General features: G+C 33.9%; 1 long non-coding RNA gene across 1 annotated transcript; it reads left to right on the top strand.

Moving 5' to 3' along the window:
• Positions 1-2626: 2626 nt before the first annotated feature.
• On the top strand, positions 2627-3351 carry LOC147511500 (uncharacterized). Its single transcript, XR_015217003.1, has 3 exons — positions 2627-2758; positions 2891-2996; positions 3200-3351. It is a non-coding gene; the product is annotated as an uncharacterized LOC147511500 (long non-coding RNA).
• Positions 3352-8056: the final 4705 nt, after the last annotated feature.

Here is an 8056-nt window from a genome sequence, read left to right as displayed (position 1 = left end):
AAATACCTAATTACATTATGCATCAATATTTTGATATTTATACATGCAATTTTAATACGTGAACATACAATATGTTAAAATTAAATATACCACCCCCAAACAATTTGGGAGAAGGGGGTTCATGGAATAATTCAATAGCACAATTAAATTACTTAACTAACTAACCTATACTCTACTGAAGTGAACATAACATGCAAAGGGTGGCAAAGAGTTTTGAGATGAAAAACCAAAATATGCCACCCCCAAACAAAATTTGAAAACACTTTTTAAGTTTGAAAACTTTTGTTTGGCCTATACTCTATTAAGGTGGTATCTTACAAAAACTTCGGTCTTTTAAAGTCAGATTCCCTAGACTTACTAATATATATTTATGTTTTAATTTTTTAATTTTTATATGTATGATTTTTGGAAAAACAAAATTACGAAAAAGAAATAAAAATTAAACTCACTCCATAGAGAAACACTACTCAAATAACGAGAAAAAAATGCAAGAGATAAATGCGTGAGTTACATGAAAGGTGCATTCCCATAAAATATGAAATAAAATGAAGTACACTAGAGAATACAATGAGTCTTTTATAGTCAAATACTCGAGACTTTATCTAAAATATATGTATTAACATGCAATTTACCATATATCAACAAACTAAAAAGTTGCGGGTCTTTCCATAAATAATTAACATGGAATGCACCCCCAAACTGAATTAAGCGCCAAGACTTTCTACGCCGTGGCTTAGCAGAATGAGAGCGAAGTCTGATGGACGGAGAACCAAATCAAGCATGCAGTTTCTTCTTTTTCCTCCAATGAAAGGGTGTCTAAGTGAATGATCGTGAGAAAATAGATGGTTATAGAAGATACGTAGAATCTGGACAAGTGTTAGAAGGAAGGGATGGAAAAAATGAGAAAGTGTCAGGTGGCTTGTCCTTTGGTATTACTTCTTCACCATATGGGTTTATAAAATCATGAAGCACAAGAGAAGCAAAAAGGTCAAGTGCCAACTCGGGGTTCCATTGAAAAGGCAGAGGGAGGGGAATTGAGGTGGTGGTAAATGATTGGTATTTATTAGGGATTAGCTCAGGTAGAAGATGGTTAGGTGGTGCTCTAGGTAGTTCTAGAGAGGGTGGATCATCAAAGGCTCTTAGAAACTCGTCGAATTCCTTATCTAGGTTGTTCGCATCTACATAATTGTGGTATCCATCTATATCTTTGAGGAATTCATCTATCTCTTCCATTGTGAAATTGACTCCATCTTTCATAGGGTCGAAAGGCAGGGTGGAAAATTCTTCCTCTATTTCAGTTATGTTCTGGGAGTTGAAATTATTCTATTTGTTTTCTTCCATAAGAGGGGTATCTACTAGTGTGGGGACGAAATCAGCTACACTAATGTGATATACAAAACTCTCAATGGACTTCACTTCTCCTTCTATAGGCAAACCTAGTTGTTCCTTCTTGAGTCTAAACATGTTAACCTCCACGGACAGATTTCCAAAGGAAAGAGTCATTGATTCATCCCGACAATTAATTTAGGCATTGGCAGTTACCAAGAAAGGACGCCCTAAGGTGATGGGAGTAGAATCATGAGCAATTTCTATGTCAAGAATAACGAAATCAACCGGGTAGTAAAAATCCTGAACTTTAACTAGAATATTTTCAACTACGCCTTTGAGATACTTAATATAACGATCAACTAACTACAAAGTCATTTTGGTTGGTTTAAGTTGATGGAGACCCAATTGTTTATATAAATCGAAAGAGAGTAAGTTAATACTCACCCTTAGGTCTAATAGTGCAGTTATTATGAAGTTATCGCCTAAGGTGTATTGTACAGTAGGACGATTAGGGTCCTTGTACTTAACAATTCCGTTTTGTTCAGATAAAGAGGGATATTGTTCAGTTAAGAAGGCTTCTTGGGGTATGTTGGTTTTCCTCTTCGTGGTGCACAACTCTTTTAGAAACTTAGCGTGTCTAGGTGGACTTTTTATAGCATCTAGAAAATGTCGGTTTATAGTTCACTACACCATAATAGGATGTTTGCAACATAGACCTTTTTTGCTTTGCAACGGTTATTTACCGTTAGCAAGTTACCAACGCTATAATGTTGTTAAGGTTGAGTCCAATGGCTCTCTATCCCTCTAAAAGTAGTGTTAAAGTCAATAAAGTAGAGCTAAAATCAACAAAATAGAACTAAAAGTCAATAAAGTAGAGCTAAAATCAACAAAATAGAGCTAAAGTCAAAGGATTTTACTCTCTATCTCTATTTTACTCTCTATATATATAAAATAGAGCTAAAGTCAAAGGATTTTACTCTCTATCTCTAAATAAATAGAGATAGAGAGTAAAATCCTTTGACTTTAGCTCTATTTTGTTGATTTTAGCTCTACTTTATTGACTTTAACACTACTTTTAGAGGGATAGAGAGCCATTGGACTCAGCCTAAGTGTTGCTTTAATTCTGGTGAATTTCAGAAATTAATTTATAACCCTTCAAAATCATTTGCGAAGTGTTACAAATAAAAAATTTGAAAATTTTGCGAAAGAGGGAAACCAAAAACAATCGCGCTCTATTATTTCAGTTGAAATATAAAAAATAACCTTAACTTTAGTCTCTCTCCTCTCTCTCTCTCACCACCGCTACACTCTTAGGTCTCCTCCCTGTCACTCACTGCCGGTACCCTTTTCTCTCTCTCTCGCTCACTTGGGTTAATACTACTTCAATTTTGCTTGGCTTGATATTGCTCCGAATTTTCTTGCTTCAAAGGTACGATTTTTATTTTTGGCCGATGCGCTGGAGCGAGCTTTGCAATATTTTCAGTTAATTCGGATCTCTGAAAGGTTATTTTTTTTGAGTTTATTGTTTTAAATTAATTGTTTGCTGTTTATGACACCTTAGAGGATGTACCGGAAGATGTAAAGTTCAACTGCTTAAATACAGTATAGTAAATGATTGAGAGATGCTTCAATCAAATCCCTTTTGACCACGAATATTGTCTATCGAGGTGAGTGTACTTGTTCTCAAAGTTTCCCTCATGCTTATGCTCACAATCGCTTTTGTTAACGTGATTGCCATTTTTTGTTGTTATTGATTACTCCATGCGCTGTTTGCATTAATGTCTATGTACGATTGCTATTACTGTATGCTAATATGCTATCTCCACAGTTGACACTTTTAGGTTTATTGAATTATCTTATACGTATTCAGAGACTGGATGCTTTGAGTCTGCGCCTCTCAGAGAGTGCGAACATGCCAATATATTCATATACTTCCAGAAATAATGTTTTCAAGTGTCATTCTTTCTTTATCCCTGGGCAAGCAAATGAGATTCCTATTCTGAAAACTGCTGTCACAGTTGTGTCGAGGTACTGCTCTCTTTCTAAATTGTATTGGAAGAGTCAGGAAAGCTTGTATTATTTCTGTTTCCTTGATGGTGTTTGTTGTTGGTTTTCTTTATTTTATACAGGTCATGTAACATGTATGGTGGCAGTCCTCTTGTACTACGACTGATCCCCGCAGTCAGCATCATTGCTTTTGCTGTATGGGGCTTAGCGCCATTTCCGCGTCATAGCAAGAACATTTTCCTCCGTGTACGTGTGCTTCATTATTTTTAACCTTACCAAATTTTGTTTTTCAACCTTTTACTTATACTTCTTTTCATTTTGTGGTTACTTCTGCACTCGACATGCTGCTTAAGTGCTTATATTTCTTCTTCGTACTTGGTTGCAGCACAATGTTAGTAGCTGGAAAAAGAGTAGCACACATTATGTAATGTCCTCTTATATTCAACCGTTGCTTGTGGACAGGAGCATCACTTGTCTGCAGGTGTCTATAATTCGGTCCTGTAATTGCGAGAATAATATCTACCTTTGTCTTTTTATTCCATCTGCTAGACAATCCTCTATGTAAGTTTTTCTTCCATCTGCTTGATCCTATGTTTTTGCAGGGCATTGGATCCAATAAGTTTACCTTCCGAAGCTAGTCAGCTTGTTAAACAACGTCTTTTGAATTTTGTCAGATCATTATCAACTATTTTGGCCTTTGCATATTGTCTATCGAGGTGAGTGTACTTGCCCTCACAGTTTCTGTTATTGAGAATTTGTTCATGTCATTTTGCAAGAATGTTAATCTTTGTATTTTATCTAGTTGTATTAGCATTACAGCATTAGGATAATTTATCGGGCCAGAGACAGTAAACTCTTGAAACTGTTTGATGAGACAAATAATTAGTAATTGAGGTTTTGTTGATATGATAAATTTCCTATTGCTTTACTGAAGTGCCCTAGTTTTGTTTTTGTTATTGTTTTTTTACGTATTTTATCTAAATTTTGGTCTATTTATTAATTGAAATCAACTTTTTTCTTTATTGACTTGTCTTTTCTTTCTTGATAGTTGCATGCAACATACTTCCAATCATAACCATGATCTATATCCTCTTTTTTTTGTTATTTGTTTGCTTTGTTGTTTGCTTTGATTACTGTATTGCTTGATGTTGTTTTTAATAACTAAAAATGCTTATTTTTGTATTTTACTTGTTCATGTAGCTTGATTCAACAGACTCAAAAGTTTTTTATGGTGACAAATGACTCCAATGATACAAGGAATGTATGTTACTGTTGCTTTTGATTGTGCAACTTTCCATTCTTATCTTGTTTATAAGGTTCCCTTTTAACCGTAATTGCAGCTAATAGAAACCAAAACTAATTAAAGTTATGCACTGTACCTTTTCAACTGACAGGGAGACAGTAGTGATGATCTTTATCCTGTTAGAGAACCTCTAGGTGGTGGTAGTATACTCTTCATATTTGAAGAATGCGAATGAAGAAATTGGTGGCAAATTTCGACCAACTCTAAGTGGTCGCAAATTTCATTCGCAAATTTGGAATAGGGCTACCTTGCGCGACATTACCAATGTCGCCCCCAAGTTGAAAAAAAAATTCATGCGACATTCCCACTGTCACACCAAATTGAAAATGTAAAAAAAAATAACTCGCGTGACATTAGTAGTGGCGCACGACAATACTACTGACGTGTGGTGCTGGTCAAAGTAAAAAAAAAAAATTGGGGCGACATTACCAATGTCGCTCTGCATTCGCATCCAAATTGCCAAATTTGCGAACAAGAATGCGAACAAGCAGGTGATGCGACCATGAATGCTACCACCTAGATGGAATTTCGGCAAATTCCGATGCATTCTTTCAAATTTGAAGGATGTGACTGAATTTACTACCACCTAGAGATGCTCTTAGTTATTTAGATGAAGCTAAGCCTCTGGTTTTCTAGGAATTGCTTGTATTGTGTTTTCTTCTTCTGCGATTATGTTAAAAATGATTACTTCAAAAGAAAAGAAAGAAAAGCTATTTGTCCAGGATTATCAATTGTGTCCTATTTTTACAGTAAAGAAAATGCTTGTGTTACGTTTGTAGTAGTTAGTAGTCATATTTGATTTCAAATCAGAGTATGCTAAGGCCCATGGGGTTGTTTGGTTGTTGGGCACAGTATGTATGCATGGAAACCGTGTTATCATCGTTGAGAATACGACGCTTGCTTGCAGGTATATATATCTTGGGCTGTTCGATAGTGAAGGAGAAGCTGCAAGGTCCTCCAGAGTACGTAGATCTAGTCTTATGTGTTCTACTCTTTTAAATATTTGTCAATTTATTTTTTCAAAAGTTTTTTTATTATTAGTTAAATCAATATCGAGAAGTCCTTAGTACTTATAAGAATTAGAGAGCATAAAGCCAATTTTATAAAGAAAAAATAGTTTACGTACTACAAGTCCTAGCATTTTTCATTATGCAGGTCTTCTTCAAATTTGTTGAAGGTGGCTAACTAACCAAGTTGGAAGGATTCCGACAATCTCTGTTCCAGGTTTTTTTTTATGCATATATTTGTTTTTTTGCAATTACAAAGATTCCTTTCGTATATAGTTTGAACTTAGAAAATTGTCAAAGAGTAATAGCTGTGGCCTTTTTTGGATTGAGTTATAGTAGATATAGAAAGGTTTAAAGATTGATTAGTTAACCCTTAAACATACATTTTTTTTTGTACGCCCATAGTTAAGGTTCCAAGTTCTTATCACTTCACGTTATAAGTTTACAACCCATGCTCTCGTAGACATTAGAATTAAAGTGTGACGTCTCGAGATATATAGGTCCTAGGTGTTGTCCTTCGAGTTTTCTCATCTTTGAATCTATTTGTTCTGAAGGTGAGGTGAGAGTAACTGTTTCTCTTAGATAATTAGCCTAAACCAGTTAATATAATGCTAAATTTTGTTGGGTTGTTGATAAGAGCCCAAAACTGTAGTTTTAACTCCTTAACAAAATTACTTTTAGACCAATTATGTGATTAATAAGTAAGAGCTAGTAACGTTATCGTGTTCTTATGTATTTCAGGCATTGGAGTCAAATACGTGTAGAAATGCGTCCCTTTTGCGAGATAAAAAAGCAAAGGTTGGTTGCTAAGAAGTTCTATGATTAAAGGCCAAGATTCAAGAAGAAAAAGCCTTTTTAAATCCCAGTCAAAGCTGAAAAGTCAAAGTCAATGCGGGCAGAAATAGCACACAAAAGTCAGATGAACTTCCGAAGGCCGTATTTTTGGACTCAGACCTCAAAATTGGACCTACCTTACGTCAAAATGACCGGATCGGAATGAGCTTTCTAATGGTTTAAGCCTTGTTCCAATCAGAGAAGCATAAGTGGATGAAAAGAGCTATTGAAGTCATTTCTAACTGAAAAGCCCTTTGTGGACTGAAGTAATGAGGTTTTGGGCTCGATTTTCCAGCCCAAAACATGGCTCCAAGCCCATGCATGAAATTGTGGATCTTGTCTCTTCTATATCAAGAGACAAAAGCTTAGCTCTTAAGATACCTATTTCTAGATCAGAAAATTAGTTTTAAACTTAGTTTTTTTACTTAGTTAATTAGTTTTTAGTTATTTTTTAATTAGTGAATGATGAAAAATACTTAGTTTCATTGCATTAAATTAGTTTTTATAGATTAATCTAATTAGTTGTTAGAACAAGATTTAAGATTTAGAATAAAATACTTAGTTTATATTTCAAGTTTTAATTTTTAATTCAATATTGAATTCATAGCTTTAGTTTGTCTTAAATTTATAATTAGTTATTCATAATCTTAGTTCTACATCAGTTTTAATTCATTTTGAATATTATCTTATTGTTCAATTAGATTTATAAGTAAAATCACTTATTCAATCATGACTTGTTCGTATTGCTCTTGTTTTAGAAATGATAGTATAATGATATTAGGCTAATCCCCCCATTAGAGGGAGTGATTATGAAACCTAATGAGGAATAGATTTCTTAGGTAGAATTATTTTATATGTATGTATTTCAATAAGTTTAGTTTATTGTATGACTTCCAAAATAAGCATATGATAAATTAAACTAGGGATTGTTATAATTAAGTCGAGAGACTTGGTTGTAATAATCATACATGCTAGTAATAATGACTATAGAGATGTAGGTTGTTACTAGGGATGATAAAGGTTGAGGCTTTATGTTGAATCGTTGCATGAAAACCTAAATATGATCTCATTTCAATGAATAATTCGATTCTTGTATGAAACTAGTTATTAGGTGGATTGATTACTCTTCTTTATAACTTTCTCTTCCATCAAAACCCTATTTTTATTAGTTTAGTTAATTTAGATTTATTTGAATCCATAGTATAATCGTAGAATAGAAATCTCAACATAACATTACTCTCACCATTGTTTCTTTGTGTTTGATTAGTTGAATTCTATTTTAGTCTTGATAGATTAAGAGTGGAACGAATCCTGACTCTCTATATTGTATAATGAATTGAGAGTAGGAATGTTGATATAAGCACTTATTTATGATTGATTATTTGTGTTTACGCATAGATAGTTAGTTAACATAAATTTGCTAATACGAGTTGTTATGTATTTTGAAAGACTAACAGTTGGTATTGGAAGAAATGATGCCTTGAGAAAATTCAATCAAGAAGAAGGAATAATAGCAATTATTGAATTCACTTGCTGATTGGTGGATAACTCTAATAACCATTCTAGTTTGCGAGAA

The sequence above is a fragment of the Coptis chinensis genome, chromosome 3, assembly GCF_015680905.1.
Source record: "Coptis chinensis isolate HL-2020 chromosome 3, ASM1568090v1, whole genome shotgun sequence".
NCBI classification, from domain to species: Eukaryota; Viridiplantae; Streptophyta; class Magnoliopsida; order Ranunculales; family Ranunculaceae; genus Coptis; species Coptis chinensis.
The sequence above is the reverse complement of the archived record's forward strand: the minus strand, read 5'-3'. Positions and strand labels throughout refer to the sequence as shown.